We start from the raw sequence: 27,401 nt of genomic DNA, 5'->3' as shown, positions 1-27,401 counted from the left end.
CCAGGGATCTCTGAGGATCACTTGGTGCTTGAAAATTCAAAGAAAAAGCAAAGGATGAGTAGCCTGAGCCCTAATGGTTAGCACATTACAGGAATAAGAGATCAATTTGCACTGAAGCATATCGTAGGATAGGGAAAGTGCATTTTGAAGACCGCAAGGCAAGACAGGACTTGTATGTGTCACACACTTGGGGGCTATGCAGAGAAGGATGAGTAAAGAAATAGATGTTGGTTGAACAATGTCTATGTGGAGGCTACAACTCATATCAATTACCCATGCTGTCTCACGTAATCCGCTAGATTAAAAAGAAATGTTATTTATGAGAAAATGTTCCCATTTTGGCAGATAAGGAAAATGAATCTCGGGGAAGCCAAGGAAGTTTCCCAGGAGCCTGCAAAAGTTAACAGGACAAGGATTTTCATCCCAATTTGTTTGACCACAGAACTGTTAATTCCCCTAGCCCAGCAGGTGCAATCTGGACTATGCCGATCTCGTGCAGGGGGACAGGAGGAGTTGACCTGTCAACCTTTGATGACCAATTTTAAGTGCCTAGTTCTCTATTATTTCCACTTTTTCCTATCTGAATTTCATATGTACTTTGCTGATTAGTGAAAACTATCAGAGTTCGGTGAAAGCCCGCCATTAGACCATCTGTCATACTACAAAAGTGCGACAATTTACACTAAAGAGCCAACCTCGTGGACTATCCCATCACTCTTTGGAATTTTCAGAGCTGTGCCTGCATGAATTGGTGCCCAGGTCACACACATGAGGCATTAAGAAGCTGTATCACGTTGGACACTCTTGCTCTTACGACGATGAAAAAGTCACAAGAAAAGCCAGAGGTCTACCTACTAGCATCATTATTTACTTCAGGTGTCCGTCACTCTCTTGACGATGCTCACCGCATCAAACCCCATGGACAAAGGATTTGCTGAGCATCCTTCACCATGTGCTCACGGGACCTGGCTTAAGATCTGCTTCAACTATAGGGGCGTGAGGTTGGCTCAGGCTTTCAAGTGTCTGCCTCTTGATTTCGGCTCAGGTCATGATCTCATGGTTTGTGAGTTCGAGCCCCGCATCAGGCTTTGTGCTGGAAGTGTGGAGCCTGCTTGAGAGTCTCTCTCTCCCTCTATCTCTGCCCTCCCTTGCTCTCTCACTCACTCTCTCTCTCAAAATAAATAAATAAACTTAAAAAAAAAGATCTGCTTCAACTATAAAAATGTTTTCACCTTTCTAATATAGAATGCTACTTTTTCCCTTTAGAATGTATAACTATGGAATTCTTAGGACAAATCATGCCAATAAATATTCCCACATATTGCCAATAGTTGTATCCATGGATTTGATTCTTTCAGAAAGCAATCTGGAACTATGTATCAAGAACCTTAAAAATGTCCCTTGCTATAATACGAGGGCTTCTTTGACTTTACCCTGCGCAAGTTACCCGAGAGAGAGACACTGAGAAAAACGTTGAGATAAAAGATATTCATCATGATGCTATTTATAAGAGACACCATGGATGACCAACAATAGTGTATAACCACATAGTAATTTGTATTTTGATGGTCATATAATGGCCTGAAGCAGACAACTTGCTAAGTGAAAAAAGGAGGAAACTAAATTGTAGATAAAGAGCAGTGACAACTGTGAAAATACGTGTGCACTGAGGAAGAGTCAATTAAATAAATCAAAATGCAATGTTTTTGGGTGGTATAATTATAATCATTTTTTTTCTACATTTCTAAGTAATACATTTTCACCAACAATCATGCTTGTCTTTTATAATCAGAATAAAAATGTATTTTTGAATGAGCTTTTCATTCTTGATGTTAGACTCAAAAAAGAATGGTAGGAATTTAGAGATACTAGTTACATAAACAAAAAAACAACAGAAAGACTTTTAGGCATATTTCAGAGGAGACACTGCCATAAGAAAGTTAAGTGGCAAAGTCATCGTGGAGGAGTGGTCAGATGCTGGAAAGATCTAGAATGATCTCTGGATGCTTGGTTGCCAAGAGAGGGAAGAATCTAGCAGGTAAAACTTCCCGACAGAAGTCCTGAACAACAACTTGCACTGCCTCCTAAAATAAAGACAGAGCCTGTGGGGTTGAATCACGTTGCAGAAAACAGAGGGCTGTCTAACGAACAGATAATGAGAATCTTCTAAGGAGAGGGAAGGTGTGGCGCTCGTGACTAGCTTTGAAAATAGTGATCTTGAAATCCCCAGTGGTGTCAGGATCACATGACAACAGGTGGAACCTTGGCAGCCCCGTCACACAAGTAAATATAGAGTGAGGACCTCGAGAGCTGCGGTTCGGTGACTGTGTGCTTCAGGAGACTCTTGCCCAGCACCCGGCCGAACCTGTGCTGTCTGCCCTGGGGGTAAGTGAGAGCTGGAGGCTGTTCACGAGCAATGGAGCCCACCGAGGCTCACGGCTCCAGAGTCTGGCGGGGCCAGAGGTGCTGCGCCGGAGAATGAGAGCGGCCACTTCATGCAAGCAACGCAGGACAGCTGTGCTCCCAAGCCAGCAGTGACTAAAGCCACAGTAATGCGGACACCATGCAGGCACCTCGTGGAGGGCAAAGACGCTCCCTGGCCCAGGCTGAAGGCTGCATCGTAAGAAGGATCTCATGAGTTAATACGGATTTTTCCTAAGAGCACCAAAAACCTCTCCGGCATAACTTCACCAGCATATCACTTTAAGCATATTTACCCATCGGGGTGCCTGGGTGGCTCAGACGGTTGAGCGACCGACTTCGGCTCAGGTCACTATCTTGTGGGTTCGAGCCCCGCGTCAGGCTCTGCGCTGACAGCAGGCCTGGAGCCTGCTTCCGATTCTGTGTCTCCCTCTCTCTCTGCCCCTCCCCCACTCATGCTCCGTCTCTGTCTCAGAAATAAATAAACATTAAAAAGATATTTTTACTCATGCTCTGTCCCACAGCTGTGACACCAAGCCAGACGTGGCCTGCCTGTCCTAGACCACCGCTCCACCGCTCCAGGCCCGGGCTAAGGACAGCCTAACTACTTGACTCATTCGGGCCCCAGTGCTCAGGAAGTCACCTGTTAAGATGCAGATCCACCTGTGCCTGCTGGCAGAGGCCTCAAGTGAGACCCAGGGGTTCGCATTTTAATAGCATCTCAGTTTACTGAGACGGAGGAAATGCACAGTCTTAACTCCAAGATCCTGTGCTGGGATGTCTGCTTATCAATCAGTGAACAATACTTTCTACACGACTGCCAGTTTCACACATGGGTCATTTAAATGCCGAAGCACTAACACGGGCTCTTAATAAGGGCTCAACCCAGCTGCTATCGGTATCTTTACCAAACTGCTGGATGGAAATAAACCAGAAGATTTCATGACTCTGAAATTTTCAGACGACACTAGGTGGGGAGAGATCGCCAAGACGTTATTAGATGGTTGGACGAGGATTTTAAAAGGTTCTGGCATTCCTGGGGGAAAAAAATAAGTCAAAGCTAACCAGATGAAAATAAATATGTATAAATAACCAGGCCTGTAATTTGAGTCAAGAATAATATGCCCTCAAGATGAAAGAGCCTGGTTTAGCAGGTAAACAAGGCTCAGAGGTTTGAAATGAGCTCACCTGGGCGGGTGTGACTGGATGCGAAAGTTCGGTGCTCGTGGCAAAGGGAAAAGAGTAGCCCTGAGACGTCACACTTTGAAAACCACATCTGGAGTGCCGGATTCTGCATCAAGAGCCATATTTATAGGGAGATTTGCAAACTGGAGTATTTCCAACAGAGAACACTGAGCTGGTGATGGATATGAGGAAACGACGAAGGCATGGGGGGTTACTCCCATGGACGACGGAAGACCTACGATGGGTATCACAGCAAGTGTCAAATCTGTGACAAGCTCCGATGAAGGAATAGTTCATTTGCTCTTTGTTTTTCTAGGGAGTGAGACTGAGGTCATGGGAAGAAATAACACGAGAGAGAATACCACTAAGAATGTTATTTGTCTGTTCTTCTTGCCAGCTCACCTCCAACATGGGGCCCACTGGCATACGCCCCCCGCCCCCCAGACTCACGGATAATCACTGTGTCCCTCCTCCAGCCCTGCATCGTTCTGTCGCATTTGTCTCCCAGAATGCACCTCTTCATTATTGTCTCCTCCCCTGCGAATCTTGGCCCGAACGTCTCCTGCAGTTCAACGTCTCTGCCATCCAGGCACTATCCTCTGTGCTCCCTCAAGCTCCCCAGTACTTCTCCATCACAGCAACCTCACTGGTGTACTAGCCCCTTGTGCACATCCCTGCTTCACTCACTGAGCGATGACCAGCTCTTACTGATTTTTATATCCCCAACAACATTCTTAAGATTCTTAAGAAATGCAGGAGCGGGGAGGGGAGAGAGAGAGAGAAGACAAACAGAGAGGAAAAGAGTCTAGGACCCATTACTAATTTACTGACACCTCCCAGGTGTGAACTAAGTCAGGAATGGGACCCAAACTGGAAGCTTTACTCTTGGAAGAGGCTTTTAAGGCATGATTGATGACATCCTTTTAGAAGACATCAGTCTAAAGAGATGGGAACTCAGTCTGGTGCACTGCCATGAACTCTCTCCATATGAAAACCACATGGGAAATTGGCAGTGAACTCTTGGTAAGAGATCCAAAGAGAAAGAATAGAAATGTTGTTCCTAAGAATTCTGTAGTGGCCCCTGAAGCAGCAGAAACATAATCTCGATCATTTGTTTTACTCTAATTCTCCGATTTGATTGCTAGTATTTCTAAGATAAACTAAGGATCTTTTTATACTTAAGGCTGATTCGTCCTGAACCAGTAGTATTTCATTATACACAAAGACAATATTATGAAAACGAAAATTACCCTCATCAAGTATATAAAATGAAGACATTAAAGTTGAAAGCTGGACTGGATCGTGCTACACTGCATATGCATGATAACAAATAATGCTTTCTCATAAAAGTAGTTATATATTACTCTTCTTTAAAATGGAGTCAGGGAGCAATAAAACTATTTGCCATTAAACCTACTGTATTACAGCTCCCAAAATCTGCAGACTTGAAGTTATTTGCCAAATGCCCCATCCTGCAGCCAGAGGACAGAAGGCGAGTGGCACTGTGACGTGTGTCCCAACAGAAGAAGCCGCAAAGACACATTTCTCCGCCGAAGATATACGAAGGGCCAATGAGCACATGAAAAGATATTCAACCTCATAGTCACTAAGATAACACAAATCAAAGCCTCGATTACGTACCACTTCACACCCCGGGAGGATGGCTGTAATAAAAAAGGGAGACTACAACAGGTATTGGTGAGGAAGTGGAGAAATCAGAACCCTCATCCGTGACTGGTGGAAATGTAAGACGGTGTGACTCACTTTAGCTAAGAGCCTGGCAGCTCCTCAAAAGATTGTACATAGTTACCATGTGACCCAATAATTCCTCTCCTAGGTATATACCCAAGAGAAGTGAAAATATGCCCACAAAAACACATGTACACAAATGTTCATGGCAGCATTACTTATAATGGCCAAAAAATAAAAACAACCCAACTATCAACTCAACTGATGAATGGATAAACAAAACGTGGTATGGCCACACAATGAAATATTATTTGGCCATTAAAAGGAATGGAGTACTGATGTGTGCTACAGCACAGGCAAACCCCGAAGACATGCTAAGTAAAAGAAGCCAGGCACAAGAAAACACATTATTATATGATTCCATGTATATGAAATTTTCCGAATGGACAAATCAAAAGAGATAGAAAGTAGATTAGTGGCTGCCTAGAGCTGGGGGCCAGAATGGAATGTCTTGGGGAATGTTAGCTAAAGGGAAGGTACTTCTTTCTGGGCTAATAAAAATGTCCTAATAATTGGTTTTGGCAATGGTCGCATAACTCTGTGAATATACTGAAAACCATTTAAATGTGCATGGGCTAATTGCATGGTATGTGAATTCTACCTCAACAAAACTGTTACAAAAAAGATAATCAGAAAACTACAGGCAAGGAGAAATTCAATAAGATATTTCTCAAATTGCAACTTTCTAATTTAGAAGAGAAACTATAGGAGAGATGTGATTCTAAAACGAAGGGTCTAAATAACTTTTCTGAGAGTTTAATCTTAAGTTCTAAGAAATTGGGCAAGAGTTCCCATTGGAAAATAATACAGGGCACCAGAAAAATTTTTAAACTTTGGAACTTAAAAATGGGTTTGAAATTCAAATATTTAGAAGAAAATATAAATTACCTGGGAAATAATAATAATGTCCCTGGAGAACACACATATTAAACCACATCAGAAATTACATTCTCAGAGTAAAATCTCTGTAACAAGAAAATACATCTCTGCCCATCCAGACATTGAAGTCTCCTGGATTAAGAAATATTTGTAAAACTAGGGGCACCTGGGTGGCTCAGTCGGTTGAGCGTCTGACTTCAGCTCAGGTCATGATCTCGCAGTTCATGAGTTCGAGCCCCGTGTAGGGCTCTGTGCTGACAGCTCGGAGCCTGGAGCCAGCTTCGGATTCTGTGTCTCCCTCTCCCTACCCCTTCCCTGCTCATGCTCTGTCTCTCTCTCTGTCTCTCAAAGATGAATAAATGTTTAAAAAAAAATTAATTAAAAAAAAAGAGAAACGTGTAAAACTGATAAAACCATCTGAAGACAAAGAGATGATCTTTCTATCTTTCCCAGAATTCTAGGGTAGAGAACAGCTCCATCAACCCTCATATTTCCTAGAGGAAGACACCAAGGCCAGCCTGGCAGTAGCAGAGTCAGCACTAGGTCCAGGTCTCTACCTTCCCACCCCCACTCGCTCTCAGCCTGAGCCAGGACTTCCGAAATGAGCGCCTGCCACGTCTGTATGCAAAGAATTCACGTGTGCCTCCGGTCTCTCCCGCATCTGTGCTCCACCTCTGCTGTGCTCCGGGGCAGGCTGGGACGGAGGTCAACTAACTGGTCCACACTTCATCATTTCCAAGAGGAGATTTCCATCCAGAGGCTTCCTTTCACCAGGACCCTCCTGCAAGTGTCTCTCATCTCTGGGGCCGTTTCTTCATCTCCGTTCAGGAAAAACATTTATCCATGGCGCTAAACTCCTCATCTGTCCTGCGCTTTGTGCCCAAGGGGGAACAGACCAAAGCTCTGAAGCATGGGCGCGCTATGCCCGCCCTTCATTAGCTCCTCCTCACCTATTTTGCATCTTCTATTTAGCGAATTTTCGATAGCATACACGAAGAATGTGCAGGTTTTCTTTCCGTCTGCCCAGTGACATGGGCAGATAGGCAGGAACCGGAACCCATTTGCCAACTCTCGTCTGTCTCCTTCCGGACCCCAGGCAACATCCTGAACTTCTCCCCTATTGGTGCTTACATGGATTAATAAAAACATCCATTCACGGCAACTGAAGTTGTAAAACACCCATTTTCCTAAGTACCGTCTCATTTGCTCCTCCCAGCCACTAAATGCAGCTGCTCGTTAGTGACCATGTCACAGTCCAGCAACATGGCGTGGTCACACGGTGATCAGGGGGTGAGCTGGCATTCTACCTCACAGCTTGCCACTTACCTGTGTGTTTCCTGTACCGCAGTACCTGCCAGTAACTCAGACCATAGCTAGGAATATCATATGCCAGACATTAAACCCTCCGATTCCCATTCTCCCATGATTCTCTGTCACCAGGGACGTAAACAACGCCCTCGTGCCACGCATGAAACACCTCAACGCCTCCTTCAAGGCAGGAACTCTGGCTCTGAGGGCTGGCCAACACCCCTGTACAACGTTGACACAAAAAGCAGACATGAGCCTATGTCCATGCCCAGCTTATGTTTCGATCACAACAAAGACCTACGCTGCTTCTCGCCTGAGACTTTTTTTTTTACCAACATGGAGATCTGAGGTGCCCGAAGTGATGTGATACCAATGGATCTATGACTAGGATATTCAGGCTTAGAAGCCAATAATCCTAAGGACATCTAAGACGACTCCAGCAAAGAACTCTTCCCAGATTGTACTACTCCCATCTCAGTGGAAATATCTATGCAGCCGAGATATGCTCAAGAGAGTCACAGGCTCTAACAACAGCCAGGTTTCTGACTTAAGGACCTCTAAGTCTCTAGTACCTCTGGAACTGTTATACACAATGGCTTTGACGTTATAACCAGAATGCATGGGTTCTTCACGTAACATTTTTAAACAAAGTGCTAGATTTCTATCCAAAAATCATAGAAATCTATAGCCAAGCAAGAAAAACTAAGAGAAAATCGTGCTTTTTCTATGAATTAAACAACTGTTAATCACCTGCTTTTTCACAGATTTTCTGCTCGGAAAAAGAGATACAAAACTGAATGAAGACATGGTATTTGCCTTTAAAAGACTCAGAGTCTAGTATAAAAAACATATAGTCTGACTTATTTCACTTAGTATAATATCCTTTAGTTCCATCCATATTTTCACAAATGACAAGATCTCATCCTTTTTTATGGCTACATAATATTCCTCCACGTGTCTGTGTGTGTGTGTGTGTGTGTGTGTGTGTGTCCGTGCGCGCACGTGTGCACGTGCATGTACACGAGCACATGTGTACATCACAATTACTTTATCTATTCATCGATCAGTGGGTACTTAGATTGCTTCCATATCTTGGTTATCGTAAATAATGCTGCACTAAACATTAGAGTGCGTACATCTTTTTGAATTAATGTTTTTGTTTTCTTTGGGTACATACCTAGTAACAGAATTATTGGATCATACGGTATTTCTATTTTTAAAACTTTTTTAATGTTTATTATTTTTGAGAGAGAGAGGGAGAGAGACAGAGCGTGAGCAGGGGAGGGGTAGAGAGAAAGAGACACAGAGAATCTGAAGCAGGCTCTAGTCTCTGAGCTGTCGAGACAGAGACTGACATGGGGTTTGAACCCAAGAACTGCAAGATCATGGGCCAAACCTGAGCTGAAGTCATACACTTAAACGACTGAGCCACCCAGGCACCCCTGGTATTTCTATTTTTAATTTTTTGAGGAACCTCTGTGCTGTTTTCCACGGTGCTGCTCCAATTTGCATTCCCACCAACAGTGCAAGAGGGTTCTTTTTTCTCCACATCCTCACCAACACTTGTTATTTCTTGTCTTTTTTATTTTTGCCATTATTATAGGTATAAAGTGATATCTCACTGTGGTTTTGACTTGCATTTCCCTGATGATTAGTCATGGTATTTCACTCATATGTGGAATCTAAAAACAAAACAAAACAAATGAATTATCAAACACAAAACAGAATCAAGCCTATAAATACAGAGAACAAACTTATGGTTGCTAGAGGGAAGGACATTGGTAGATGGGCAAAATGGGTGAAAGGGAGTGGGAGAGACATAAGCTTCCAGTTATGGAATGAATAACTCATGGGAATAAAGGTACGGCACAGGACATAGGGTCAATGATAGTGTAATTGCATTGGATGCGGACAGATGATATCTACACTTGTGGTGAGCACAGCGTAACCTACAGAGATGTTGAATCACTATAGTGTATGCCTGAAACTAACAAAATTGTGTATCAACGATACTCAAATAAAAATTTCTTAGTTAAAAAAGGGAGGAAATATATGCACACATAATGTAAACATGATGTGCTAAGGGTGATTAGATAGATTTTTACAGTGCTATGAACACAAAAATGGGAGCTTCACATTTTGGAGAGGCTTCACCAATGAAGTGATATTTGAGCCTTAAAGAAATAAGAAGTCTTTAACCTATATACCCTTAACAATGTTTCAGTAGCTTCCTGAATGGATTCCAGTGACTACCTTTTAGAAACACCAGAAGGCCAGCACAAGTCACATCCTTACGTCCCAGCCTGCTTTTGTAAAGAACAGTATGGTTGCTTGTCTGACAAGGAGAAAATAGGCTTTCAAATCTCCACATGGCCCTTCAAAGCCCAGTAAGTAAGTAAGTAAGTAAGTAAGTACGTAAATCCCATCAATGACATAGAATGCCTTTCCATTTATTGAGAGAATATTCCATGCCCTTATTAAATATTCTTGTTTAAATTAATCACCATTAGGTTTACTATTGTGAATACAGCTACGATCGTTTATTAACTTTTCCAGTTGGTAATTGCTGAATACAAGTAGTACTGATTTTACTGATTTTGTATCCAGATGCCTTGCAAACTCTCTTATTAATTTTAATGGTTTCTTGATTCTCTTTTTCTTTGTTTTTTCTAGGTTTATGATAATATCAACTGCAAGTAATGAGTTTTACTTTTCCTTATATCTCTTATTTTTCTTAACTAACAGCACTGGTCACCACCTCTAATTCTATGTTAAAGAAGGTGACGATAGTCAGTATTCTTTTATTATTTTCTTTCTTTGTATGTGTTAGTTTCTAGTATTGGTGTTTCTCTCTTTATTCGATAGTTTATTAAGCATTAAAATTTGGGGATAAAATACCAGAAGCTTCCATAGTTCACGAATATGACAGCTCTCTTTTGCTTTTTGTGATTCTTCACACTGGCCTTTTTTTTTTCCAGTTCATTAAAATCTATATGCTTTTTTCCACCTCTAGTCATTTGCACATAAGTGTTTCCTTTGTGTCATGCTCTTTATTTTACCCTTCAGAATTTATTTCAAATAAAACATTATTTAAAAAGCCTTTCCTGATCTGCCCTTTGCATACCAAACTTCTGATTCACTTGCTATCCTCTCTCTCCCCACCGTGTACTCCTTTGTAAGTTCTACCAATCAAGTAATAATAATTTCCAATAAGATAAAATCCAATTAACTAACAATAGTGCTTTAATAATGGCTTAATCTTTATCTTTCCCACTAGATTGTGAGTTCCATAAAAATGGGAATATGTTTAACTCATTATCCCATATATCTCTATATATTCATAGTGCCATGTACATGGTACATAATGAAAGTTTATTTAATAAGTAAACAAGGGTATAGTGTAATAGAAATAAAATACAAATACTAATAATTTTTAAGTTCTTATTCATTTACTTTTTAAATATGTCATTTTTAAATCCAGTGACTTCTTTCTGAAGTTTTTAATTGCTGAATTAAGTTTCACTCTACGTATATGTAAGTCTTATCTGTGAGCTTACCAAAGGCACAGTCCAGCTGCAAACGGCAAAGTTGACGTACTCTGCACTAACTTTGCACATACACATATGCATACATCGTAGCTGCTCATCTATTTCCCCAAGCCAGTTGTACTCTGAGACATTTAGAGAAACGCTTTCTTAGTTGGAAAGAATAATGATTGGTCATTAACGATTTTTTGGTGGTGGCTCCTACAGTATAGAGTATGCATGGTTCTTAGTTTCAAAGCCCTAAGCAGATAGAAATCTCCTCACATTATACTCCTGGATTTCTCCATTTTTGTTATTTCTCTTTGAGGTAGCAATGTCATCATTAAAAGACTTTCATTTATATCGTGAAAAGCAGACATATCATTCATTTAAAGTGTCAATCACCATTAGTGTCTATACTTTCCTGTGGTTCTCAGCACCATGCCCTTCCTAGTCTCCCTGAGCTGGAAATCTAAGATTGTCAGTGCCCTCTCCTCCAGCCACTCAGTGTGGCCTCTGTCCTTGGTGGTCACTCAGTGTGGCCTCTGTCCTTGTGGGGGCCGCTTGGTGTAGCTCTAAGCACTTTCATGCATTTACTCATTTAATCCTCCCTGTGACCCGTTTTGGTAATGAGAAAACAGAGTTGGAGTAAAATTAAGTGACTTACCTATGAAAGAGCTTCTTACTTCCTATCTTAAACTCTCCCCTAAACAAGGCTCTATAACAACTAAAATACCTGTCCTTCTTTAGAAACAAATAAATTAAACCCAGCCTCTGAAGAGGAGTTCCTAAACTCCAGAGAAGAAACACACACACACTGTAGTAAATGACAAAGCATCCCCTCCATAGCTCCTCAGAACAGATACATACATAAAGCTTAGCACATATGACATATTTTTATTGTCTTTCAGCCTAAGAAAAATGTTTTAGGCACACACCAAGGTATAGAAGTGGAAAAGAAATTTTAGATCTAACTTCCTACTCACTGCCAACCGGAAATCTTACCTAAGGTTCTCAATAAACAAGGAGGCCCAAGACATTCAGGAGTCAATAAAGTTTGAAGAAAGTCAGTCACTCAAAGACCAGATGGTGGCCCACTTGGCTCCTCTGCCCTCACTCACCAGTCGTTTTTCATTGACTGAGCCTGCAGCCTATAGGTTAATAGAGAGAATTATGGTAGCAAACCTAGGGTCATGGATCATGGTTATGTTTCTTTTTTTGCTGTAAAGGTTAATCATATGTGAATTTAAGAAGGATATTATATCTGGATTATGATACCAGCATAAAATATTAGTTTTTCTCAGATCCCTGGCTTAATTAAGAGGATGTGTAGATATCTAACACATTTTCTGAAATTCAAACGTAGTCACATATGCCCACCAGGAATTTAAGTCAAAGAAAACTCTGTTAAAACAAATTATTAATCTTGACACCTAAGCAGATACAAAAGTCAGAAATAAGTTTCTTTTTCTTCCCTGTTGAGAATATTAGCCAACATCCCGTTGTTAACTCTTGTGTGGGTAGGTTAAACCAACAGACCACAGTCTGTTTAGCATAATATTAATCTAATCTTCAAATTAGCAAGACTTCAGCCATTACTTATGACTCTCTGACATACACAAGGGCACATAGTATAGATTTCAGCAGAGGTCATTTCAGAGACTAACTCAACAGCAAAGTTAGTTGGACTGGAATTCATTAGGGATAGACAGTATTTGGCTGATTATCCAAAATTCCTAAGGTTTTGCCTATTTCTATATCAGATTTCAGCTTTACTGGGTACAACTCTTTGTGTGCTATTTTGGTTTTTTTTTTTTAATGATGCTAAAAGGATTTTGGTGTTTCAAACTTTGTACACAAACCTAGCAAGCAAAATCTCCAGTAAACGTATTCTAAGCTCTTGGCATACTTTCCCCACGAGCAAATATTAACTCCAGATAGTGTTTGTTTGCTTTTATAAAATAATCACTGTAATAGTGGCATGTAATTGCCAGAGGTAAAAGTTTATCTAGACTGAGAATTAATCAAGTTTAAGCTCCTTAAGAGAACTTGGTCAGAAATAATTTATTTCTTGCACAGTTTACATTTTTTATATGAAATTTATTGTCAAATTGGTTTCCATACAACACCCAGTGCTCATACCAACAGGTGCCCTCCTCAATACCCATCACCCTCCCTCCCCTCCCTCCCACCCCCCACCAACCCTCAGTTTGTTCTCAGTTTTTAAGAGTCTCTTATGTTTTGGCTCCCTCCCTCTCTAACCTTTTTTTTTCCTCCTTCCCCTCCCCCATGGTCTTCTGTTAAGTTTCTCAGGATCCACATAAGAGTGAAAACATATGGTATCTGTCTTTCTCTGTAGGACTTGTTTCACTTAGCGTAACACTCCCCAGTTCCATCCATGTTGCTACAAAAGGCCAGATTTCATTCTTTCTCATTGCCATGTAGTATTCCATTGTGTATATGAACCACAATTTCCTTATTCATTCGTCAGTTAATGGACATTTAGGCTCTTTCCAACACTTGGCTATTGTTGAAACTGCTGCTATAAATATTGGGATACTTGTGTCCCTATGAACCAGCACTCCTGTATCCCTTGGGTAAATTCCTAGCAGTGCTATTGCTGGGTCATAGGGTAGATCTATTTTTAATTTGTTGAGGAACCTCCACACTGTTTTCCAGAGCTGCTACACCAGTTTGCATTCCCATCAACAGAGCAAGAGGGTTCCCGTTTCTCCACATCCTCGCCAGCATCTATAGTCTCCTGATTTGTTCATTTTAGCCACTCTGACTGGTGTGAGGTGGTACCTGAGTGTGGTTTTCATTTGTATTTCCTTGATGAGGAGTGACATTGAGCATCTTTTCATGTGCCTGTTGGCCATCTGGATGTCTTCTTTAGAGAAGTGTCTATCCATGTTTTCTGCCCATTTCTTCACTGGATTATTTATTTTTTGGCTGTGGAATTTGGTGAGCTCTTTATAGATTTTGGGTACTAGCCCTTTGTCCGATATGTCATTGGCAAATATCTTTTCCCATTCCGTTGGTTGCCTTTTAGTTTTGTTGATTGTTTCCTTTACAGTGCAGAAGCTTTTTATCTTCATGAGGTCCCAATAGTTCATTTTTGCTTTTAATTCTCTTGCCTTTGAGGATGTGTCAAGTAAGAAATTGCTGCGGCTGAGGTCAGAGAGGTTTTTTCCTGCTTTCTCCTCTAGGGTTTTGATTATATCCTGTCTCGCATTCATGTGCTTTATCCATTTTGAGTTTATTTTTGTGAATGGTTTAAGAAAGGGGTCTAGTTTCATCCTTCTGCATGTTGCTGTCCAGTTCTCCCAGCACCATTTGCTACACAGACTGTCTTTTTTCCACTGGATATTCGTTCCTGCTTTGTCAAAGATTAGTTGGCCATACTTTTGTGGGTCTAATTCTGGGGTTTCTATTCTATTCCATTGGTCTATGTGTCTGTTTTTGTGCCAATACCATGCTGTCTTGATGATTATAGCTTTGTAGTAGAGGCTAAAGTCTGGGATTGTGATGCCTCCTGCTTTGGTCTTCTTCAAAATTACTTTGGCTATTTGAGGCCTTTTGTGGTTCCATACGAATTTTAGGATTACTTGTTCTAGCTTTGAGAAGAATGCTGGTGCAATTTTGATTGGTATTGCATTGAATGTGTAGATAGCTTTGGGTAGTATTGACATTTTGACAATATTTATTCTTCCAATCCATGGTCACGGAATGTTTTTCCATTTCTTTATAACCCGATAGACTCCACCAAAAGTCTGCTAGAACTGATACATGAATTCAGCAAAGTCGCAGGATACAAAATCAATGTACAGAAATCAGTTGCATTCTTATACACTAATAATGAAGCAACAGAAAGACAAATAAAGAAACTGATCCCATTCACAACTGCACCAAGAAGCATAAAATACCTAGGAATAAACCTAACCAAAGATGTAAAAGAGCTGTATGCTGAAAACTATAGAAAGCTTATGAAGGAAATTGAAGAAGATATAAAGAAATGGAAAAACACAGATTACATTTTAAAATAACGACATGATTTTCCTCCAATTTTGCTCTCCAACAGTGACTTCACAGAGTTGCATTTCAGCTTCCTGTACTGTCCACATAAGAACACAGATTAGCGAGTTCTGTATCATCTAACACAGATAAAACTATGGGAGATACCATGATTTGGCTTCTTAGCCTACATCTCTAAGACTGATCTAAAACTTAGAGAGATTCTTCCAAATTAAAAAGTTGTTATTCTTGTGAATTTAAGTATCATTTCTACTTTCCTAAATGTTAAGTACATCCTGATATGAAACAACTATTCTCTACAAGGCAATCATCCTACAAACATCCATATAAAGGTTTTTGTGCAGACATAAGTCTTCAACTCCATGAGCTAAATACCAAGGGGTATGATGGCTGGATCATAGGATAAGAGTATATTTAGTTTTGTAAGAATCTGCCCAACTGTCTTCCAGAGTGGCTGCACCATTTTGCATTCCCACCAATGGTGAACGAGAGTTCCTGTTGCTCCACATCCTCACGACCATTTGGTGCTGTCAGTGATCTGGATTGCGGCCACTCTCAGAATTGTATAGTGGTATCTGATTGTTATTTTAATTTGCATCCAATTTCTTTGATGACACAAGATATGGAACGTCTTCCCATGTGCTTATTTGCCATCCATATGTCTTCGTTGGTGAGGTGTCTGTTCAGGTCTTTGGCCCTTTTTTTTTTTTTTTAATGATTCTTTTTCGGAGAGAGAGAACACAAGAGTATGCAAGCAGGGAAGGGGCAGAGAGAGAGGGAGACAGAAGATTCGAAGCAGGCTCTACAGTGACAGCAGAAACCCGATGCAGGGCTTGAACCCACAAACCATGAGATCATGACCTGAGCCGAAGACGGACACTTAATCGACTGAGCTACCCAGGAGCCTCTCTTTGGTCCATTTTTAAAACATGATGTTTGTTTTCTTATTGTTGACTTTTATGTGTTCTCTGTATACTTTGAATAACAGTTATCAGATGTGTCTTTTGCATATATCTTCTCCACACAGCCAGTCTGTGGCTTGTTTTCTAATTCTCTTGATGTTATCTTTTGCAGAGCAGAAATTCTAAAGTTTAGTGCAATCCAGCTTATCAGTCACTCATGGATTGTGCCCTTAGTGTTGTACTTAAAAAAGCAGCCATACACAAGATCATCTAGTTTCTAGCCTATGTGATCTCCCAGGAGTTTTATACTTTTGCTTTTAATATTCAGGTCTATGATCTGCTTTGAGTTAATTTTTGTGAAGGGTGTAAGGTTTGTGTTGAGATTATTTTTGCTTTTTTGCATGCAGACGCCCAGTTGTTCTAACACCATTTATTGAAGAGATTATCTTTGCTCCATTGTGAAAGAACACTTGACTATATTTATTTATGTGTCTATTTCTGGGCTCTCTATTCTGTTCCATTGATCTACCTGTCTATTCTTTTGCTAATACCAATAACGGTATTACTTGAATACTTGATTTATAGTATATTACTTGCTCACTTTGATTATTCAATTACTATAGATTTATAGTAAGTCTTGATGTTGGGGGCATCAGTCCTCCAACTTGATTCTTCTTCAATACTGTGTTGACTATTCTGAGTTTTTTGCCTCTCCATATAAACTTTGATTCAGTCTGTAATATAATAAGATAACGTGTTGATATTTTTATTAGGATTGCGTTGAATCTATAGATCAAGTTGGGAAAAACTGACATCTTGACAATATTGAGTCTCCCTATTCATGAACATGGATTATCTCTCCATTTATTTCATTCTTCTTTGATTTCATTCAACCTCAGAAGTTTTTTAGTTTTCCTCATGTAAATCTTGTACATACTTCATTAGATTTGTACCTAAGTATTTCATTTTTGAGGGTGTGTAAATGATACTGTGTTTTTAATTTCAAATTTAATGTTCATTATTGGTATATAGGAAAATGATGTCTTTTATATATTAACCTCATATCCTGCAACCTTGGTATAATTGCTTATTAGTTCCAGGACTTTTTTGGTAGATCCTTTCAGACTTTCTACATAGACAACCATGAAATCTGTGAACAAAGATAGTCTTACACCTTCCTTCCCAATCTGTATACCTTTTATTTACTTTTCTTGTTTTATTCAATTAACCAGGCCTCATAGTATAATGTTAAAAAGCTATGAAAGGGGACATCCCCATAGCAACATTTTATGTTTCTATTTACAAAAACCTTCATTTTGTGGTATGTGTCCACATTCATTTTTAGGTAAATGAAGAAATCTTTGGGAGACTTGCTCCAAAGAATGGCTGAGAAAAAGTTGAAATTAGAATAGCAATTCTTGGTATGCAAACAGGAGTCCTAAAAGAGCTTAAAAGTTTGTTTTGCCCAGGCAATTTATATATTTTCCTGCGATATTAACTTTGTCCTAAGGAAAACTTCTGAACAAACACAGACCCAACCTAACTTTTCTGTACAGTAATTTTTGAAGTGTCTGTAAGAGGTAGATTTACCAAGAAGCTAAAGTAGCAACGTTGTCTTCCACGAGTTTCTTGAGAGGTGATCTTACAATGCATCCATATGGTTGAAAAATTTATACTTTTGAAAAACTTGCCAAACAAAGACATTTTAACTGCAATCAGTTAAGACCTCTTTGTACTTCCCGCTCCTCCCATCATATTTCTCTCAGATTCTTATTGGCATGGCTTATACATTTTTGTGTTTTGGATTAGAAGTTGAGTGAAGATACACATAGCTTGGATTTCCTGGGGTATATTTATATGATTCTGTCCCTTTCATGTGTAATAAAGTTCTTGTTGTCTGTCCCAGTATAGGAACACTTTGCCAGAGTATTCTAGCTGCCCAGTGTGGCAACTCCTACGGCACAGCAACATGAAAGTCCAGGGCCAGAGATCATATAGTCTTATAAACGCATCATACCACATTTGGCACTGGAAATACGTTCTTGGAGTAGAAAGGTCTGTCTAGAACCAGAAGCTAATGTGTGAAAAATTCTTCTAACCATTATTCATGTAGAGTGGCAGACTGAGGAGGCAGCTCTCGTCAATACCTACTGGAAATGGAAACTGTCTCCTAGAAGAATTCAGTCGATAATGCAGCCCATGCACTTAAAAATGCACCATGAATTCACTGCTGAAAATCCAATGAAATATACTCTTTCTCAATACCCTTATTTGTGAGATGCAAATCTGCAGCTTTAGTATAAACAGCAAGGCCATTTGTGTGTGGAGTTGTATGTTTTATGCATTCCAACTATCAATAATTAAAATAAGTGTTAAACAACTATATTAAGAAGACTGAGTTACTCTTCTCTAATATTATAAACCGCTGTCCAATGAAGAAGCATGCATAGGATGTACAGCCAAAGATGTAGGAATAAAAGTATTAGAGAAGTGTCAAGTGGTTAATTAGCGAAAATCTTATGCTATTTTTCAAGATTTTTGTGATAGTTGTGATACTTTTCAGCTTCTTAAAATTTGTTTTCGCATTCTAAATAAATGTTCACTTTCATTTGTATTTGCCTATCATTTTTATTCTTTTCCTTTTAATTTTTTAATGTTTATTTATTTTTGAGAGAGACAGAGAGCGAGGAAGGGAGAGAGAAAGAGGGAGACACAGAATCTGAAGCAGGCTCCAGGCTCTGAGCTGTCAATACAGAGCCCGATGCGGCGCTCGAATTCACAAACCATGAGATCATGACCTTAGCTGAAGTCAGACACTTAACCGACCAATCCACCCAGGTGTCCCAATTCCTTTTCTTAAAAAGAACCAAATACCTTTGCTACAATCTTCAGGCCACAAAAACTGGACCTTCCCCTGGTCTCCATTATTCCACTTACCACAATTTTACTGTAATCTAAATGGAAAAGAAACTATTGCAGCTGAATGTAAAATTGTTCAAGGAGTTACTAACTACTGTCCAGATTTTGCAGCAACTCATTTTCTAGACAGTTACTGCTTTCACCTCCAATGTCTGGATTGAGCAAGAGTAGGTAAAGGAATAAAATCTCGGGAATTTTCTACAGCTGCCCCTCTATAGTGGAAGCATGCAGGGCCCTGGGCCGTATGCTACCTGCCTCCACCCATCAGCCTCATTGAAGCTTGGAGAGCCTCGGTAGCGGAGGGCAATGGCCAGGCCTCAGGGTCTACCTGGTAACAATGACACACATGATCTGAGCACTCTTATCACCTGAGCAGGAACAAAGATGCCCCTCACACAGCACCAGCTTGTCCCTGGGGGAGGCCACGTTCTACTCCCATCTTGAATGTTTGATTTTCTTCTGAGATCACAGATGCTGAAGCACTCTCCTAAGCTGGGCTAAGAGGAGGAGAAGGAAGGACTGTCCCCATGACTGCAGTCCACTGCCATGGCTCTGCTGTCTTACAGACACCATTCATCAGGGTTCTCCTGAGAAACAGAACTGTGTGTGTGTGTGTGTGTGTGTGTGTGTGTGTGTGTGTGTGGTGCATACATACACAGGTGTATACAAGCATACATAGAGAGAGAGAGAGAGAGAGAGAGGACAGATTTATTCTAAGGAATTGGCTCATCCGATTACAGAGGCTAAGAAGTCCCTAGATGTGCAGCTGGCAAGCTGGAGACCCAGGAGAGTGATGGTGTAGCCCCAGTCCAAGCTGGAGACCCAGGAGAGTGATGGTGTAGCCCCAGTCCAAGCTGGAGACCCAGGAGAGTGATGGTGTAGCTCCAGTCCAAGCTGGAGACCCAGGAGAGTGATGGTGTAGCCCCAGTCCAAGCTGGAGACCCAGGAGAGTGATGGTGTAGCCCCAGTCCAAGCTGGAGACCCAGGAGAGTGATGGTGTAGCTCCAGTCCAAGCTGGAGACCCAGGAGAGTGATGGTGTGGCTCCAATCCAAGCTAGAGACCCAGGAGAGTGATGGTGTAGCTCCGGTCCAAGCTTAGAGACCCAGGAGAGTGATGGTGTAGCCCCAGTCCAAGCTGGAGACCCAGGAGAGTGATGGTGTGGCTCCAGTCCAAGCTGGAGACCCAAGAGAGTGATGGTGTAGCTCCAGTCCAAGCTAGAGACCCAGGAGAGTGATGGCATAGCTCCAGTCCAAGTTTGTTGGCCTGAGAACCAGAAGAGCCGATGGTGTAATTCCCATCTGAAGGCCGGCAGACTTAAAACCCAAGAAGAACCAATGTTTCAGTTCAAGTGCAAAGGTCAGAGAAGACCAAGGTCCCAGTGGGGAAGTCAGACAGGAGTTCCTGCTAGATTTCTGCTTCTGCACAGTCTTCAGCCAATCAGATGATCACCCTACACAGGGAGGGCATCTGATTTACTCAGGCTACTGATTGAGCTGTTAATCTCATCCAGAAACTCCCTCACAGGCACACTCCAAATACTGTTTGACCAAATATCTGGGTACCTTGGGGCCCAGTCGAGCTGACATAAAATTAACCATCAGGGACAAGCAGCAGCACAGAATCCAACACCCCCAGTTTGGCTCTCAGAACAGGCTCTCCCTCCTCCCCCACCACTTCCACCTTTAGATGAATTCTGAGACAAATGTCCCTGTTCAATTCATTCACACAGTCAGAAACCATCTACTAAGCACTAAGGTACCCAAATCGGGTTTGATCCTCATGCCATCTCAAGGAGTTGGTACTTTCCCTTTTGGGCAAAAGGGAACCTGTCTTAGCTCAGGTTGCCATAACAGAACACTGCAGCCTGGGTGGCTTAAATCACAGACCTTTGTTTCTCATAGTTCTGGAGGTTGGACGTCCAAGATCAAGATGCCAGTATGGTCAGGTTCTGGTGAGATTCTTCTTCCTAGCTTGGAGACAGCCACCTTCTTACTGGTCCTCACAAGGTGGAGAGAGAGAGCAAGCTCTCTGGTATCATAAGGGTACTTATCCTATCGTGGGGCTCTACTCTCATAACCTCAGCTAAATCTTCTCACCTCCCAAAGGCCCTACCTCCAAATTCCATCACATTGGGAGTTAGGGCCTCAGTATAGGACACAATTCAGTCCCCAGAAGAATCCATGGAGAATTTGAGAAGGGACATGACTAGGCTGGGTTTTATAAAAGTCACTCTGACGTCAGCAGGGAGGGACATCAAAGAGAGGTAGCCTGGCGGCAGGGGGCTGGGGTGGAGATTGTAGCAATTAGTGGGGGCATCACAGAGGTATTTAGAAAACATCACCCAAAGCATTTAGTGATTTAGTGGCCAATTAAAAGTGTGACAAGATGGAAGCAGAAGTGTGTGTGTGTGTGTGTGTGTGTGTGTGTGTGTGTGTGTGTGTTGGGGGAGGATAGGTTCAGTTAATTCTGTGGAGATAAAAATAATCAAGGCTAACATTTCATAGAGTTTAATAGGATACAAATGAGTAGTTAGTGTCACTGTTCTGTTTTGTTTTTCTTTTCCAGTTTCATGGGGGTAGCCAATTGGGCTGGAGCCTGACATTCTGAACTTACGACCAACTCCGGAAAGATGTCAAGATGCTGGTCCCTAGACTAGCTGGTCAGAGACGTGATGGGTGGGGGCAAGGGAAGAGAACCAACCATACTGTCTTCAGAGAGTCTGTGGGCTCCATGTGGTTGCAACCATACAAGGTTGTGCTCTGTGTCACGGAACAAAACGCTAACCCTCTGTGGGCGTGGTTTGTCCAGTTTCATGTTGAAGCATGGGGGTGGCGGGGGGCCTCCGTGGTTGCCTGCAGGTCTGTGACTGCAAGACACCTAATCTAATAAGACTTGTTCCGGGAAGAAAGGGAAGGCAAGTCAGTTGTCAGCAACTGGCATCAGGTCCCGGGAACATGGTACAAAGTTTTCAGGTCGCAACAGGACTTCTTCCTAAAGGGATATTGGTATTAGCAGTGGTTCTAAAAAGGGGCCCGTGGTAGCTTAGGTTATTACAACAAAGTTAATTTCAAAATCGAATTCTGCTTTAAAATCTGCCTTCTCTATACTTCCTTAGTGCAGACAGCGGAGAAGTAGGCCTGGTAAGTAGGCCACTGAGGGCTGTGTATAATCAGTGCCTCTTCCAGGATTTCAAATGTGGGCTGGTGTGGGGCTTCGTTTCCACCAGGGAGGCTCAACTTTGTACTGCACGTGTTAGGTGAGCTTCTAAATCTGGAAAAACCTCTAGGAATTATAAAACCCGGGGTTCATAAGAGCTATTTTGACTCTTCACTCCTTTCAAATAATTTGCCTACGGGGCCCAAATTGTAGGGTCCTCATCACCCACTAAATTAGTTGTCATTCTCATCAATTCCCTTTAGGTTAACCCAGGATGCACAGACAAGGTGATGTAAATGGAGGCCAAGTTCACTGAGTGTAATTTATTTGGTGTCAGGAAAATAAATCGTCACATAGCAGAATTTATACAACATGCATGATTCACACCCACACACTTACGCTCTTAAACGGAAATGTGCTGTTGCCAATGCACAACATGGGTGACTGGGTTGCTAGTGCTACTTTCCAACCCGGGCTGGAAGGCGGGGGTAGCTCCATGCGATACGAGGTACACGCGGAGATGATTCCTGGGCCACAGGGCACCGGGTCTTACATAGCACTCAAACCCTCAGGCCCAGGAGACATAACACTTTCACATTTACATGAATCCCACCCCTTGCAGACAGTCCCCTTCCATCCCGTTCTTTACTGACGTAACCTCTCTTGGGCAGTGATGTGACAAATTGCTCTCATGAGCAATTTAGCTGCGGCATGCAGGTAAACATTCTCAGAGCTCAAGTCGGACCGGGTGAACCTTAGCAGAAGGCTCTAGAAGCCCCTTCGAGTGGAATCTTGAACTCGGAACTGCAGATGCAGCTGGCAAGTCCATGGGATGGGAAACACCCTCCCAAGGGGCAGGGGGCAAGCGGAAGAGAGGATTCTTACGTAAACAACGTCCCCTCCCAGATAAAAAACAATCACGGTAATAGATGCCACATGAGCATCTCCCATGTGCCGCTGTTGGGGAGGTCTTGTAGATGTTACGCCATCTAAGTTCATTCCCGCAGCAACTCTTAGGAGGTGGCTTATACTGTGCCTGTTGTGTAAACCAAGTACCGTGATTCAAAAGCACGAAATGGCTCGTTCAAGCGCTAGAAAATGATGAAAAGGGAGTTCAAGCGAGGTCTGCTGGACCCCAAGGCCTGCGCTGTTCCCACCGGGCTGTGCCGTCCTTCCCCTGTGCCCCATCTGGGTTCTTTCCTGCAAGGCTGTGCACCGGGCTGAGCGCCACGTAATGACCTCCCGTGGGGACCCCCTGCTTGAGGTGTTTCCATGTCTTGGCTCAGTTCCGAGACCCGCTGACCAGTTTCTGAACTGGGCAGGGAAAAAGATCAGTTAGATCAGGGCAGATTTCTCCTCGGTTCTAGTTCAACACGTGTTGAAGGGGTAAGGAACAGTAACAACAAAAAGGAAGTCATAAAAGGCATTTTCCAAAGAAAACACCGAGCTGAGCATCCAGTGTGGCAGGTGTCGGGGGTGTTTAATGGTAATCCTGTGACGTATCATCCCTGGTACTCCTCCAAACATCTCCAAACATCTCCAAACAAAAGCTACTTAAAAAAACAATAGTTGCTAACCATGCACAGCACCCCCAAACGCCAGATGACAAAGAGAACAGAAAGCAGCTAAGAAAATTTCATTGTGTCTTTCAAAAACAGTCTGAAAAGCAGGATCTCTCTGACGTTATGGGCAGTGGCACCAGCGATCATCGGAGGATAAATCAGTTTGCAGCAGCTGTGGGCTGCTAGTCGGGTCCAGGGCATGGGGCCAGACTCATGTTAACGAAAAACAAAATCTGGGTTGTAAGTCCCCACGGTTTCATGGTGTCCTCTCTATCGGCCTGTGGCAAGTCTGTGGCCTGTATTTTCTGACTCCCAATTCTTTTTGTCTTCAAATTATTGAAAGGAGGGGTCTGGACGGAATGAGATCACATCTAGTTCACTTTGCCCCCACAAGGAAAAGAGTAGCTTTTCCATAATTTCCTTTCCAACCTGGAACAGAAGGCAGCAAGGACCCGGGTTGAGACATGGAACCAGCAAATTCCCTCGTGAGATCTTTGCTCCAGATACCTTTTAGAAGATTTAGGCAAAACGGGACGTTTTCATGCCACGTCTATGATCCAGCTACTTTTCCAGAGATGGGTGTTATCTCCCACCTACAGATGAGGAAACCAAAGCCCAGAAGGCTAAATCAATGAGCCAGGCTTAGAGAGTAGCCAGGTAGTTCCCTGAGTCACCTGGGCCCGGCGTGCCAGGTCTCTGGGCCTTTGTCCCCGAGTTCCGGTGGGTAGAACGTCTTCCCCTCCCCTGCAAACCTCTATCGGTCTGTCAGGACTTCTCGACCTCCTCCTGTCTCCACCCCAACCCTGGAAAAACTGCCCTCTGTGCCGCTGGAAGGCTATACACACCTGGAGCCTTCCCAGGTTCCGGCTCGGGGGTGAGGCCGCCTGTGCCCGGGGCCTATGAGCTGCTGGGGGCAGGGGCTCTGAGTCCGTGCTGTCCCTCAACACGAGCAGAAGTGCCAGGAAGCCAGGAAGTGTTTACTGCATACCCGCCACTGTGCCTCCCCCACACAACCCGGGATGACAGGCAAACCAGGGGCTACACACAAGGGTCCCTTCCAGCAGGCCTGACCAGTTTTCTGTTCTACCGAGAGGTTCTCCCCTGCCTCAGTTTTCCCAACACCGCTCAGCGGTGGCGGGTTCGCTTCCTTGTTCCTGGGCTCCTGCTTCTCAAATCCTATGTGAATTCACTTGGATGCATAGACTAGGACAAAAGAAGACAGAGCCCATCCCTGATTCAGGGAAATTCAGAAATACATTGACAATATGCGGCCGTATTTGTACCGGTCGAAAACATTTTGCACAGATCAGCTGTAAAGACTTCAACACGGAAGTTGAAGGCATCCTCCATCAGAGACGGATACGTAAGGCGGCTCTGCAAATCAGCCAGCATTTGAGAGCTGGAAAGACCTCCGGTTAGACAGAGGGAATGTCACAACATTTGCCGAGCCCCAGACTGAAATGCCATTATCTGACTGAAAACTGTATTCAGCGCAGCCGTGAAGGTTGCCCTCAGACGTGGCTTTCCGGGGGGAGCTGTTCTGACCGTGAACTTGAGGAGAGATCCGTAACCGTGACTAGCTGTTTTCAGGCCTCGCTGGTTGTCAGAACTCCTGACAAATCTGCCAGAGATAGAAACCGCAAGTGCACAGACATGACTTTCTCCCTGTGTCTGAGCCCCCTCTCCGTCTGGCTGGAGACCCTCTCGGAGAGAAGGCGCGGCAGCAACAGAACACTGGGATGGCAGCAATAACAATTTCCTCCAGGATTAAAGACTTCCTTGGCTGGGGAGAGGCCAGAGGTAACTATATGCCCATGTGGGTGCAGATGTCGAAAACCCAGAGTCAACCAGGTAAAGCCGGGATTTGAGTGAATATAATTCACTAGTCCAGCTGCAAAATGAATCTAACAGTGTGATTACACCACTCCGAAACAGCTGAGACCATTAAAGTTCAAACTGGCAGACTTGGACTTCTTACTGAGGGAGGAGAGGCAGCCAGGTTTTAAACAATTACAGTCTATCACTTTAAAAGGTGTACAGGGTGCCGTGAAAATACCTGTGTGTGTTCGTGAAGAAACACCTCCCTTTGGCGTCTTCTAAAGCTGTCTACTCTCTTCAGAAGTTGAACACAGGAAGGCAGGAGTGGAGAGCAAGTGGAAATCACTTAGCCCTTTGGAGAGTCAAACTCCTTTGCTGATGAAGGGGGAAACCCCACTTTATTCCAGAAGCTAAACATCAGGACACTGAGCCTTGGCCTTTCTAGGAGCAACTTCATTCAGATAGATGTAGGACTCCCAAATATTGTACAACCTTTTGAATTTGCAACAAAGCCTGAGTATCAGTTCTGAAAGCAGTTGGGACCCCAGACTGTAATTGTCTGTGGCCAGTAGTGAAAGAGAAAAATCATGTATGTATACATATATACATATACGTGTGTGTGTGTGTGTGTGTGTGTGTATATAAATATGTGTGTGTATGTATGTATATACGAATACTTGTACATATGTATATATGTGTATATTTGAATATATACATGTATAGGTATATGTATATACCTATATATATACGTGTATATATATATGCATGCACATACACACAGTACACTTAAACTCACAAATAATTTTTTTCATGTTTTATTTATTCTTTTTATTTTTGTTTTTGTTTTTAAATATGAAATTTATTGTCAAATTGGTTTCCATACAACACCCAGTGCTCATCCCGACAAGTGCCCTCCTCGGTATGTTTTATTTATTCTTGAGAGAGAGAGTGAGTGGAGAGGGGCAAAGAGGGAGGGAGACACAGAATCCAAAGCAGGCTCCAGGCTCTGAGCGGTCAGCACAGAGCCCGACGCGGGGCTCGAACTCACAGACCTCGATATCATGACCTGAGCCAAAGTCGGATGCCACCCAGGCACCCCACGAATGATCTTTATTGATAGCGCTTCCCTTTTTCTTGTGAACATATTCACATAGAAGTGCAGAGCTCGGGATCCTGGGCGGGATGCTGACCTCGTGTGCCAGAAAAGAAGAGCGAGGTAAATCAATAGGTGAGGAGAGGACTTCAGTTCCTGCTGACTAGAATTCAACCAGAGCATTTCATAATTATGTGGAAATTTTCACATATGGGCCAGGGACTGGATTTGAAAAAAAAAAAAAAATGTGCTGAAAATGTGGCCTGGAAATTCTAGGAGGATATTTGTGGATCACAAGTTCCACTGAAAGCATCCTACAAAACATCTCTTTCAGGATGTTCATTCCCATGAGACCAGTCTCGGACAGAATGGGCTGTTTGGGCACTGGGACGCCCCTGGCTGACACCCCTCAGCTCCCTCGAGGGCGCCCCAGGCCCCCACAGAGCACCTGGCCTGCCCGTCGGGGTCTCTGGGTGAAGACGGGGAGTCGGATTGGGTGCCAAAAGGCACCTTGGGGAGAAAGGAGCGCGTGTGAGAGTCCACTGCCCCCAACACCCCTGCGGCAGCTATACTCTTACTTATTTTACGCGACAGTTTTCCAGGGGCACACACTCAAAAAAAAAAAAGTCTCACGGTTTAATACACTGGGGGGTGGGGGGAGTTTGGGCATCCACCCGGCTAGGGGACTTCGTAAGCCTTTAAGCTTAAATCACTCTTACTGGCTTATCTCACTGTTTCCTCTAGACATTCTTTTGGCTTTCTTAATGCATCTTAAAAACAAAACAACAACAACAAAAAAAAAAGAGGGCCTTCTGACTCCATTCGTCACAAAGGATGGGATTTTTAAAA

The 27,401-nt window shown here is 42.8% G+C and overlaps 1 long non-coding RNA gene across 1 annotated transcript in view; it reads right to left on the bottom strand.

The window, feature by feature from the left end:
- Positions 1 to 12,153: 12,153 nt before the first annotated feature.
- LOC122237449 overlaps positions 12,154 to 27,401 on the bottom strand; it is a 137,299-nt gene continuing 122,051 nt past the window's right edge. Inside the window, exon 3 of the long non-coding RNA XR_006216043.1 lies at positions 12,154 to 12,217. This is a non-coding gene — a long non-coding RNA (uncharacterized LOC122237449). The remainder of the gene's footprint in view (positions 12,218 to 27,401) is intronic.

This window comes from Panthera tigris, chromosome A3, assembly GCF_018350195.1.
Source record: "Panthera tigris isolate Pti1 chromosome A3, P.tigris_Pti1_mat1.1, whole genome shotgun sequence".
Lineage (NCBI taxonomy): Eukaryota > Metazoa > Chordata > Mammalia > Carnivora > Felidae > Panthera > Panthera tigris.
Note: the sequence above shows the minus strand (reverse complement) of the source record. Positions and strands in the feature narration are given on the sequence as shown.